We start from the raw sequence: 13,076 nt of genomic DNA on the forward strand, positions 1-13,076 counted from the left end.
GCCCCCAACGAGAGCGGTGGAATTGGGGCCCCAAATGGCTGCTTTCCAGAAGTAAGAGTGAACTGGAAGTAAATCAGCCTTCCCATGGACTTGGCTTCAAATCACCTGGTTAGTTCAAAAACATCAAACTCTCAACTTGAGAGTAAAGTGATCCTGGTCTGCTAGTGCCCTCAGGCACTTGGAAAAAGCAAACGAAACCCCCCCTTGGAAAAAGACATCCAAGGCCTCTAATTATTTCTGTAATGTTTCAAATACCATTTCCTGTATACAAATATATGAATAGACAAACACCATGAGTAAGAACCATCATAAATAGTCAAAGACCCAAAGGAATACAGATAATAGAACTGAGAGATTATAAAACACCTATATTTATTGTTTAAGGAGATAAAAGCCAAGCTTGAAAAATTTAGCAGGGAACCTAAATCCATAAAAAGCAACACAGCAGATCTGAAAAGAACCCAAACTGAAAAATACAATAAACCCATTCACTGGGTTTAGTTTATTTCAATTAAATGCAAATCACTCAAAGAGAAAACTGGTTAAATAGAAGACAGGTCAAAGAAACTATCCAGAATGAAAAATAGAAAAAGATAAAAATTACAGGAGAAAGGATTAAGTGACAAAAAGGACAGAATGAGAAGGTCTAACATAGCTGTGTAACTGGAATCTCAGAACGAAGAAAAAATGGAGGCAAAGCAATGTGTGAAAAGAATTGCTAGAAATCCTTGAGAACAGTTAAAAGATGTCAAGCCAGACTCAAGAAGCCTGGAGAATACAAAATCAGTGATCTCTATTACCCTAGAATGTCTTCCAAAACTGGCACGACTTGTTCAGAACGTACAGCCACAGCTAACTAAACAAACACCTAGTGTGGTCCTGCAGGGGGCCAGACACGGGGAGTACAAAGACTGTACCGCCTCCCGCATGTGAGGAGCTCAAAGCCAAGCGCTTAGGAGAGAGACGCTAATTCGTCACAACCTAACACTCCGCCTACCTACCAAAAAAGAAAGAAAAGAAAAAAGAGAAGAGAAGAGAAGAGAAAAAAGGAGAATAAAAGAAAAGAAAAAGGCAGGAAGAAAATGCCAGAGAGAGGTATTTAAAAGGAAAGCGGGTTAAACTTAAAAGCTGTAAAACCAAAAGGGACTCGCAGGAGGACAGTAAGGACGCTGCAATGTCACCCGATGGTCGGGCCTAGAAGCTCTTTCCGCTCCTCCCACCGCGCTGAGCGCACCTCACACTCTAAACCGGAAGTCCGTGGCATGAGAACTCAAAAACTACTTTATCTGTATTGCCCCCAACACTAGCTAATAAAGGATTTTTTAAAATGATAAATCTAAACTTACCATTTTTAAAATGATAAATTCCTACTTGAGCCAGCACGGAGAAGCCGGCTCCTGGAAGACCAGGCACAGGAAAGGAGAGTTCCACCAGGAGCTACTGAGGAGGAAGGAAACGTAACACGTGGAATCCTCACGTTATACGCAGACCAATCTGGTCAAAAGCCCAAGGATCTCCCTTCATTCAGCTCAGACTACTAAACGAACCCTCTCATCCGAGGAGGTGACACACAGGGAACGGCGTCTGCTGCGGCCCTTCCCGCGAGCTTCTGTAACACAGCACACCCCCCTCGCAGGACTCCAGTGGGAGAGGAACTGGCTGAAAGGTAAGCATTAACACATAAAACCCTGCACACATCAATGTGCTCATGAAATAAAACGGACCCTTTCTGAAGCACGGCGCCACTGAAGTTTCAGGACAGGCCGCCCATGACTGGGGAGCGCTTCTGTGATTCTGTGTTTGGAATATGACCTTCAGACTAAAACACAGAGACGTGATTCAATACATAACTCTGAATGTCTCTGTCTTAGAAATAAAGTGGCTTACAATATTTTATGCATGCTGGGACTGACGACTCTCGAAGCTTGGTTTCTCCTGGTCTCATGGGTCTAATGAGCTATATAGGCTTCAAAGAGATCAGGGAAAAAATACAATAACTAAATAAAAATATAGGCATCAAACAAATTTCAGAATCACTCAAAATTTCTTCTATTTTTGAGATTCCGTTACTGTTCAAACCTACATCCAGGCTTATTCATATCTGAACCAATGTGTCTGAACTAACTTTGTCAAATGATACTAGCAAAAAAGAATTCCAAATTGCCAATGTAAATCACATATCTGATAAGGCTCTAGTATCCAAAATATATAGAGAACTCTTACAACTCAACAATAAAAAGACAACAATCAAATTAAAAATAAGCAAAGGACTTGAATACATACTTCTCCAAAGAAGATATACGAATGGCCAGCAGGCATATGAAAAGATGCTCAACATTATTAGGGAAATTCACAAAACCGCAATGAGATACCACCTCAACACCGGCTTGGATGGCTATAATCGAAAAATGGAAAATTATAAGTGTTGGCCAGGATATGAAACTGGAACTCACACACAGTGCTGGTGGGAATGTAAAATAATGCAACCACTTCGGAAGCCGGTTCAGCAGTTCCTCAAAACATTAACATAGAGTTACCATGTGACCCAAAATGCCACTCCAGGTATGTACTCCAAAGAACTGAAAACAGAGATAGACGCCTGTATGCCAGTGTTCCCTGCAGCACCATTCATAATACCCGAAAGGTGGGAGCAACCCAAGTGTCCATCGACAGATGAGCGAAAAACAAAATGTGGTCTGCACATACCATGGAATATTATCTGACCATAAAAAGGAATGAAGTTGTGATGTGTTGCATGGATGGACCTTGAAAACATTAAGCTAAGTGAAATATGCCAGACACAAAAGGACAAATACTGTATCATTATACTTATACGAAATATCCAGAAGAGGCAAATTCAGAAGACAGAAAGTAAATGAAAGGTACTGGGGCCTGCAGCTGGGGAGGGAAGGGCACTTACTGCTTAACTAGACCCTAGTTTCTGTTTGGGGTGATGACAAAGTTTTGGAAACAAACAGTGGTGACGGTTTCACAACACTGCAAATAATCTTTGCTGGTGAAATGTATACTTAAAAATGGTTAAAATGGTAACTGTTAGATACTTTTTTTTTTTTTTTACCATGATTAAAAAAAAGAGAGATGGTAATGGACAGCCATTTTGAAAGATAGTTTGGCAATTTCTTACAAAGCTAAAATAGTCTTATTGTATGATCCAGCAGCCATGCTCTTAAGTATTTAACCAAAAGAACTGAAATTTATGCAAACAGACAAACTTACAAACTAATGTTTATAGCAGCTTTGTTCATAACTGCCAAAAATTATAAGCAACAGAAATGTCCTTCAACAGGTAAGTGGATAAACAAACTGTGGTACAATGAGCTATCGAACCACGTAAAGACATAGAGGAAATGTCAATGTATACTGCTGAGTGAAAGAAGCTAGTTTGAAAAGGTTACATAACTATATGATTCCAACTATACAGCATTCTGGAAAAGGTGAACTACAGAGACAGTAAAAAGGTAAGCGGGTGCCAAGGGTCCAAGGGGGCAGAGGAAGGGATGAATAGGTGGAGCACGGAGAACTTCTGGGGCAGCGAAGCTGGTCTGTGGATACATGACATTATGTACTTATTAAAACCCACAGAATGTACAAAAAAGAATGAACCCAAATACGAACTATGGAGTTTAGTTAGTAATGAGGTTGCAGCAAACATACCACACTAAGGTGAGATGTTTATAGGGAAACATTTCAGTGCGGTACATGTGTTAAAACTGAACTATACTGATCCTTTATTAACTTATTAAGAACTGAAACAAAGGTAAACAAATACATGTACATGAACATTCAGAGCAGCACTATTCAAAATAACCCAAAGGTGGAAACAACCGAAATGTCCATCAAGTGATAATGGATGAACAAATTGTGGCATATACACACAATGGAATATTACTCAGTCATAAAAAGGAATGCAGTACTGATACAGGCTGCAACACGGATGAACCTCAAAAACATGTGAAAGAACCAGGCACAAAAGGTCACGTACTGTATGTTTCCATTTATACGAAATAACCCAAATAGGTGAATCCATAGAAAGAAAGCATGCTGGCATTGGCTGGTGGTATGGGATTTCTTTGGGGGTGATGAAAATGTTTTGACTAGACAGAGGTTGTGGGTGTACAATGTTGTGACTGTACTAAATGTCACTGAACTGTTAAACTGTTCACATCAAAATGGGTAATTTTTATCAAAGGGTACAAACAAAATTCAGTTGTAAGATAAAATAAGTTCTGGAGATTTAATGTACAGCATGGATATTATAGTCGATAATATATTAAAAATGGTAAATGTTATACTATGCAAATCTCACATCAGTGGAAAAAAAAGCAAAACTCAAAAGAGGTATCTTAGTCTAAGAGAACCCATGACACCCGAGAGTGAGTAATGTCCAACCCTGGTCCCCACCTTTACTCATCTCCCTTAAGGCTGACTCACTCCCATGACTCTCAGTCTCCAGCTCGGCAAACACGCAAAGTACTGAGGAACAGGCTGCTGTATGGGTTTCGAACACTAAATTCACAATTGTTTCTTTTAACACTGACCTACTTGTCCCTTAAGATCTGAGCTCAATCATGAAAAGCTAACCTTTCATGATTGGCGTTGTAAACTACCTTTGTGATACCTTCTGCAATGCTCATTTAAGGGGACAGGACAACAGACGTCTTGACCCTAAGACTGCCTCCTGATGTGTAATGCGAACCTTTGCCCACCTGCTCAGGACCACTTAGAACAGTGGCTTTCACTATCGCTTTCCTAATTTGGCCGCAGAGAAGGGAAGGTGCTATTTTCTAGCACCTTCCCTTCTCTGTGGCCAAATTATTATAATGTATTATCACTGATCTGTTTCCCTCACTGCACTGCCAAACACTCTGAGGACAAGTACTGGGACTCACCTCTGAACTCTGAAAAACCACCGCTGCTCCTCACCTTGTCCTGACCTCACCTGGCTTGTCATCTACTCTGATGTACTAGACCCCCTATACTTCATCCTCTACCTATATCCGCACCCCACAGCCCCTGGCTTCTCTTCCAAAAGGTTCCTGATCACCACGCGACCCTTGGCTGAAGACAAGTCTCCCCTGTGCCAAAATGAAACACGATTAATTCTATCTTTTGTCTACCTTTGTTCTCTACTTCAAAAACTATTCGGTCTGCTCACATATTCGATGCACTGCAGAGACTATAAGAGGTGTTGACACCACAATCCTTCCCTCAGAGAGGACTGGGGAAGGAGGGCAGGACGATGCTCAGAGGGTTTAATAAAAAGCGGAGATTAAATACACACGATTATAAAATACCATGAAAAAAAAACCACTCAGTTAAGGAAATGTTAGGTTTCACGGAAGGAGCCTTTGTGAAAGGCCAAGAAAGACAGAGACCTCAACAGATGAAGACTGGGGAAAGAGGGCATGGACACATGCATGGACATGGGGACACAGCAGCTGCCACAGAGGACAGGTGGAGGGAAACTGGGAGATGGGACCGGAAAGGCAGGGCAGGGTCCTACTGCCTGGACCACAAGGCAAGGCGTCTACGTCTGAGCACACAAGTGAGAGGGAAGATGACAAGAGCTGTATCACAGATGTTCTGGCAGCAGTCGGGAAGAGACTGCGCCAGGCACTGGGGAAGAAAAGTTATTATCAAGAGGCTCTGACAGCAGCGCAGGCAGGTCTCCCACCTGGCCAGTAGGAACTACCTCCAGTCTCTACACCTCAACGGCCTTGTCTCCTAGCCTCTGGCTCCTCAACACCCTCCTCCTCAAGTACCTCACTTAAGTCACTAACTATAAAGGAAATTAATGTAATAGTCCATCCTCCAAAAGTGATTGAAAGCAAGTCTTATGGCCTGACATAACCTGTGATACATATTCTTTACAACAAATACGTGCGCTCCTCTTGTGTGACATGTACTGCTCTAGGCAACAGCTATGCAAAGGTGGAAAAGGCAGTTTCTATCCATGGTGTCTACACTGGAGTGGAAGGAACAGAAAAAGACAAAAAGGTCAGTGGGTAGGGAAGGAAATAGCTTTGCAGTGTGTATTCTCACAAAGTGTGTCATTTATTTATTTATTTACTTACTTATTTACTTATTAATTTATTTGATGGTGACATTGGTTAACGAAATCCAGTAAGTATCAGCTGTACACTTTAATAGGCATATATATATTTGCGCTGTGTTGTTCACCTCCCATAGTTAGATTTCTTTCTGTCACCACAATGTGTGCCTTTTACATCATAAGGGGGAAACAGGTTTCAGAGCTACACAGAGCTGGGTTCCAGCCCTGGTTCTATTTCTTCACAGCTGAGTGATAGATTACTTAACCCCTCTTGCAAATTACTTAATCTCTCTTGAATCTGTTTCTTTAGCCCTATTTTATAGATAAAGTACCGACCTTACATAGGGCTGTTCTTGAGAATTAAATAATGAATATAAATACTGTGCCTGGCACTTGTTAGAGGATCTATAAATGTTAGCCATTAGAGCAGTGAAATTATTTTGCTCCTATATTTAAAAAAACAAAACAAAACACTAGATAATTTAGCATAAGCTGTTCAAAATACTTTGTGAGATAAACCACCTGCAAAAAGAAACCTAGGACTGGTTTATAAAATAGTATTAAGAACCACCTTCAAAAAAATCAAAAGAACCAAAAAAATAAAGAACCAACTTCATCGACACATAAAAAGATAGTTCTATTATTCAGTGCTAAAAAGAAATGAGCTATCAAGCCATGAAAAGACATGGAAAAAACTTAAATGCATATCACTAAGTGAAAGAAGCCAACCTGAAAATGCTATACTATGTGATTCCAACTACCTGACATTCTGGAAAAGGCAAACTGTAGACACTGTGAAAAAGACCAGTGGTTGCCAAGATTTGGGGTGGGGGTGTAAACAGGGGAGCGCAAGATTTTTAGGACAATAAAACTACTCTGTATATTATAATGGTGGATATATGTCATTATAAATTTCTCCAAAACCACAGAATGTTCATCATAAGGAGTAAACTGTAATGTAAACTATGGACTCCGTGATGATGTGTCAATGTAGGTTCATCAGCTGTAATAAACGTACCACTCCGCTGGGAGATGTGGATACCAGGGAAGGCTGTGTGTGGGTGGGGGCAGAGGGCACACGGGGAAATCTCTATACCTTTCAATTTTGCTGTGAATCTAAAACTGCTCTAGAAAATAAAGCATAAAAAATATTTTAAAAATTTTAAAGTACGGAATTATATACACTAAATTGTAAACAGTAGTTATCTCTGGAAAGTAAGATTATACACCACTATATTGTTCGAATTTTATACGAGAGCACCCTAATTTTATAATAAAAGGATACATTTCAATAAAAAAAGTTCTATAAGTTGTTTAAACTAGAACACTATGCTAATATTCTTGAAATTTTTTCTTTAACATATATAACGATTTCCATGTATAACTATTTCAACAAAAGGAACTACTTTTATATGACCATTTTAACTCTTGAACAGGGATATTGTTAAGAGTAGTGGGATTTTTTTCAAATTTTTAATTTAGCAGAGTCAAATCTTATTCTTATAAGAAAATAAAATACTATTAGGTATATATTTTAATAAAACATTAGTAAGCTGAATTGGGTCAATGAGAGAAAATAGTGGCTTAGGGAACCTGTCTTTTATTCATTTCTAGATGGAAAAAGACAAAACTTTCCATTTTCCTGTTCCCAAATGATTTAACTTAGAATGAACTAAAGCAGAGAAAAACACACTAGTCTGCTCTTTTCTTAGGAACTTGTATCACCTATTAAATTTGCTAATGAAATCACAGATATGGCTTATACATGGTCAATGCTGTGACTTCATTAGCAGAGACACCTCTGGAGCTGTATTATGTATCACTGGGTTCCTGGAAGAGAATCCCTAATGAATCGTTCACTGAAGAAGCTTCTTCAGCAGATACGGATGGACCAGTATTAAGTACTAAGAATACTGGCAAAAAAAAGCAGCAGAGATAATGCTTGGTCTGTTGAGAATAAAAAAAGATTCCATCAATATATAATAACTACTATAATTAGAAGTCAATTCCAATTCTCTTCAGTAACATTTTCAAAGTTCACATCTTAAATATAGGCATATGAAAGACCAAAAGTACCAACAAAAAATCTTATTTATGGAAAAAGATTTCTACTCAAGTCTTAAAACCTAATATTTTAATTTTGAAAATAAATTATTTTAAGACTAGAAAACAGGAGACTAAGCTGGCATCCTTTGAAAGCTGAGCAATGTAAGTTCAACAAAACCAGCAAGTAAGAAACTCTTATAGCTCATTAATTCAGCAAGGGACCATGAACAGTGAACCAAAGGGAAAAAAGACACTGAAGCTTTCTTGGCATGTTCCTTCGAGTGCTAGCAGCAAAATCCTACTTCATTTATTAATTTATACAAACTATTTGCTGAGCACTAACTACATGCCGAATACTATTCCAGGCTATGGGAGCATGATGGCGGATGGAAGAAGGTCCCTGCCCTCACACGATGACACGATATTCCTGGGCTCCACTCAACTTTTGTTCTACAATCTAAATCCAAACTCTTCCTCTTCGAAGGGGTCACGAACGTATTCTGCAAGGGTTATCTTCCAGATGATTCAATTAAACATAGAATTGCTATGTGTACAGGTTGAGGGCACAGTATCTGGAGTCAGGATGCTCAATTTCAAATCCTGGCTCTGCTACTTTTGATGAGACACCCTGGGCAAGTCACTCAATCTGTTACACAATTTCATCTTAAAATGGAGATAAGACGATTTTTACAAGAACTGAGTTAATATTTTTAGGTGTTCAGAACAATGCCTAGAACTTTGAATTTATTATTTACATAAAATATTTACATTACTTATTATGTAGTATTAATTTATTCAAGTTTTGATAAATAAAATATCAAAGTGAACTGATGCCAAAATTTCCACTAAGTCCATTTTATTTAAACCAGTTGCTAAATTTTACAGATCTTTCTCAAGTAGGTTAGAGTTTTGGCCATGGGAAAACCAGGACAGGAAGAGGCAGGAAAGATCGATTCGTTATTTGGTCCCGGCCCTCCCGTCTCCTTCCCACCTCTCCTCACAATCGCAACAAGTCTCAATCATATATCACACCTCTCTTCCTAAGACTTTGTTCTACTTATGAAAGCCAAGTGCCCGGGTCCAGATTCTAGGCCCATCAGGAAGTGGCTATCCCCACCTCGCTCTCAGGCCACACTCTCTTCTGACCGTCCCTTCCCTATGATCGCGAGTCCCCATAAGAACCTGCACTTTGCTATGTAATATGCCACATACCTTTGAGCCTTGGTTCTTACAGGACACTCCCTTGATTGGCCCTTCCCCACTCGTCCACTTGGTTCTCTCCAATCTATGCTTCCAGGTCCTGCTCACATGCCCCCTTCCGTACAGCCTTCTCTGACATTCTCCCTATACTTAATTAGGAGTAAAGCCTCCTGCCTAGTTCTCTCCCAGAACTCTGGCTACACCATCATTGCAGCCTGAGAGATCCTACATAGATTTTATGTTAATTTTCTATGTCTGACTCTCCCACAGACACTGAACAACAGGAAAGGGAAGATGTTTTATTTATTTTTGCATTTCTTGTGCCTAGCATGGTATATACTTAGCAATCTTGGCTGAATTGAAATAGAACTTTTCTTTTTCTGTTATTTCCTCTGATGTCTCATTCCCATAGGCTTCATTTGGCCTATGTCTTTTATCTTTAGGGATAGCCAACTTTCAGCACTTTACTGGCCAATCTACCAAAACTTTGAAGTTGTTTTTTTTAAAAAAAGAGACATTTAATGAATGATGCAGGCTGCAAAGTCCTTTACGGCAACTCAGATTTCTCCTGTTCAGTATGTTAGACCTTAAATCCCTTTCCACAAAGCCTTCTTCAACTAAAAGATGGAGATTCTACTGCCTTTATGTTTAAACTCACATATCCACTAGGAAAAAAAAAAAAAAAACTGCACTAAGTCCAACACAACATGTAGTTTTTTGCTTACATCTGTTTGCTAAAGTATAGGTACCTGTAAACTGTTCAGGTTCATTTATGCTGCATTTTGACTGTAATTTGAGTTTATAAGAGTTGTTTGGCTGGAATCTTGAGGGCATGTTCGCCGCACCTCTGCTGTCGAGTAGGAATTACTAAACACGAACGAGTTTATCTCACTGTCCTCGCGCTCTGCAGGAGAAATGTCCAGCTTCCCTCATAGTGGTTTGTTCGGCTCCGCCACTAGTGCTCCATCCAACCTCATCTGCTATGGAGCTCCTCAAAGTGGAGGAAGAGCCATCACCCCAACATTCCCGAAGACTTTCATTAACGTACGGCTTAGAATACTTTCCTGGGCTAAATTAAAATTAACTCAGTTCTTTGTCTGATATTTTCTCTGAACTTTTCCCCCATCCTTCGACCATTTTATTCTTAGGAATGCTTTACAAGTTTTCTACAAATCCAAACTCAACATTACTCTAATACCTCCTATGAGAAAGGGACAGAAAGATTAACAAGGCCTGGTGGCCATCTAAGAATAGACAATCTTGTGGCGAAACTGACACGTTCTACAGTAACCGTAACATAAGGATCAGGACAGAGGAGGAAGAGAGGGCATTCCAAAGCACAGGCTTGTCGCAGACCTGTGCACTCGCTCTCAACACACTCCCAGGCAGCGTGCCAGCTGCCGGGGCTATAAAATACAACGAAATACAGCCTTGACCGCAAGGACCTCAGAGCCTAGTGCAGTGGTGTTCGAAAACATTTTACAGTTTTTTTTCCCACCAAAATTCTTATGCAGATACCCAAAAGGTAAGGGAGAAATGGCGAGAGCTGCCATGGCTGGAGCTGGGAAGACGGATGACTCCCTCTTCCTGGCGCCCCCGACAGGTCCCCTGGGCTCTGGGCGCCCCTGCAGACCTGAGACAGCTCAGCTCCTAGGGGATAAGAATGGCCCTCACCTTCCCATGCTGTTTTGACAGGACACTTAGAACAGTGCCACCTCCCCATGTGGGGAATGCTACAGAAGTACTGGTTAAATAAGACACGAGGCTGTACAATGCTGTAGAAGTCACTGTCCAATGCAAGGAAATGGCAGCGACAAACGGGGAAGGACTGGAACTGCCAGGTGCGAGCGGGAAAAGCGGAATCCAAATCAGTAAAATGAAAACTGAAAGGTCTGACCAGTTTCTTGAAAATCCCAGGAGGAAGAAAGCTCATTCTAACTACTTTATAATTTCCCCCTGCAATTCTTATTTCCTTAGTTGCCTTATCTGTTTGCCACAGCGGTTTCCCCCAAAATTTCCTGCGTTCTTTAAGCTTCCAGCTCTCCGCCTGGCTCCTGACCCTCAGCGGCACACAGAAAAGCACTCCGCACTCACCTCCCTGCCCCATGCCCCTCTGCTCCCGCACGCACGTCTCTGCTTCCTTCTGGGGATTCGGACTATCTGAAGCCAGCCCTGGTTCCCCTGGGGCCCCGAGCTCTTCAGGGAGGTCCTCAGCCTGACACTCACAGGCATCTACATCACGGCCCATGCTGGCTCCTTTCTACCTGGATTTACACAGGGTTGAGGTTCTCCTCTATGCGAAACACGTCTTCTCTTAACCCCAGATTCTCCCTGCACCTAGTTTTGTACTCTCCTTTAACGGCTCAGCTTGAGGAAGGGCCGACTCCAAACTCACTGCCTCCACTTCCTCACCTCACTTTCTCACCGACATACAGCCCGGCTTGAGGTAGCCCCTCCCCTCCCAACTGACACTGCTCAGTACTCTCGGCTCCGGCTCCGACCTGAAACTCTTTCCTTCCTCGCGCCATGCTCTCTGGGTTTGCCTCCTAACCTGCCGGCATCCTGTTCTGGAAACGCTGCCCCGCTCCCTCGGTGTTCCCATTCCTTAGTTGTGTCCTGACCCTGTGCGCATTGTCGGTATTAGAACACCGTAAGGGGGCGGGGTGTCTAAAGCTACAAAACCTTCTAGGGGCTGAGCTCAGTCAAGCCCGTGCTACTGGCGGGAGCTGCCCACCAGAGTCAGGGTAAAATGAAGGACGCCCTTCCGTGGGTACTCACAGTCCTTGCTCGCCCCGGAGCGCAATCTCATCCGCGTCGGGGCTGCACGCGGACGCTGACCTCTACGTCTTACTCTGCAGCCCAGTTCCTCCTCCTCGGTGTCAGGGCTGTGCTTCAAACACTTCATGCCTTCCTTACAAGCATCTCAAACTTAAGTCTAAGACGAGATTGACACTTTATCCCCGCCCCAATAGTCTCTTTCTCCATTGTTTTCGACTTCAATGAGTAGCACCACTATGGCCCAGTTTCAAAGCCAAAAGTCCTGATTTTCCTTCCTCCTCCTCCCTCACTCCTGTAGTTCTCTTCCCATCACCACCATCCTCGATACCCTCCCCCAGTCAAGACATATGGCCCACTGTGTGCCAAAACACTGCTGCAGACACGAAATATACAGCAGCGAACCAACCTAGCTCAACCCTCAAGGGAGGAGACGGGCAAACAAAGAGAATTTCAGACAGGAATCAGTTATGAATAAACAAGGCGATGTGATGGGCGCTACTTTAGACGGTGAGGGCCAGAGAAAATCTTTTAGAGAAGTGAACATACACATCTATCTATCTATCTATCTATCTATCTATCCATCCATCCATCCATCCATCTAAAAAGTTTCTTTAGATGCCTACAGCACCTGGTCCATCCATCCATCTAAAAAGTTTCTTTAGATGCCTACAGCACCTGGTCCATCCATCCATCTAAAAAGTTTCTTTAGATGCCTACAGCACCTGGTCTTCTTAGGTGGTCTCCCATCCAAGTACTAACCAGGCCCGACCCTGCTTAGCTTCTGAGATTAGACAGGATTACGCTTGTTCAGGATGCTGTGGCCGTAGAGAAGTAAACATTTAAACTGAGCCTGAATGACAAACAGAAACAAGTCTCACACAGATTTGGGAGGCAGAGTGCTCCCAGCAGAGGAAGGAGCGAAGTATAAAGGTCCTCAGGTAGAAAAGAGCCTGAGGTGCTGAGAAATGGGAAGGGTCAA

The 13,076-nt window shown here is 41.9% G+C and overlaps 1 protein-coding gene and 1 pseudogene across 8 annotated transcripts in view; both read right to left on the reverse strand.

The window, feature by feature from the left end:
* Positions 1-13,076, reverse strand: part of TCF20 (transcription factor 20) — a 90,342-nt gene that overhangs the window by 62,768 nt on the left and 14,498 nt on the right. The window lies entirely within an intron of this gene.
* Positions 12,808-12,926, reverse strand: LOC118614155 (annotated as a pseudogene).

Source organism: Rousettus aegyptiacus, unplaced genomic scaffold (assembly GCF_014176215.1).
Source record: "Rousettus aegyptiacus isolate mRouAeg1 unplaced genomic scaffold, mRouAeg1.p scaffold_m13_p_2, whole genome shotgun sequence".
NCBI lineage: Eukaryota > Metazoa > Chordata > Mammalia > Chiroptera > Pteropodidae > Rousettus > Rousettus aegyptiacus.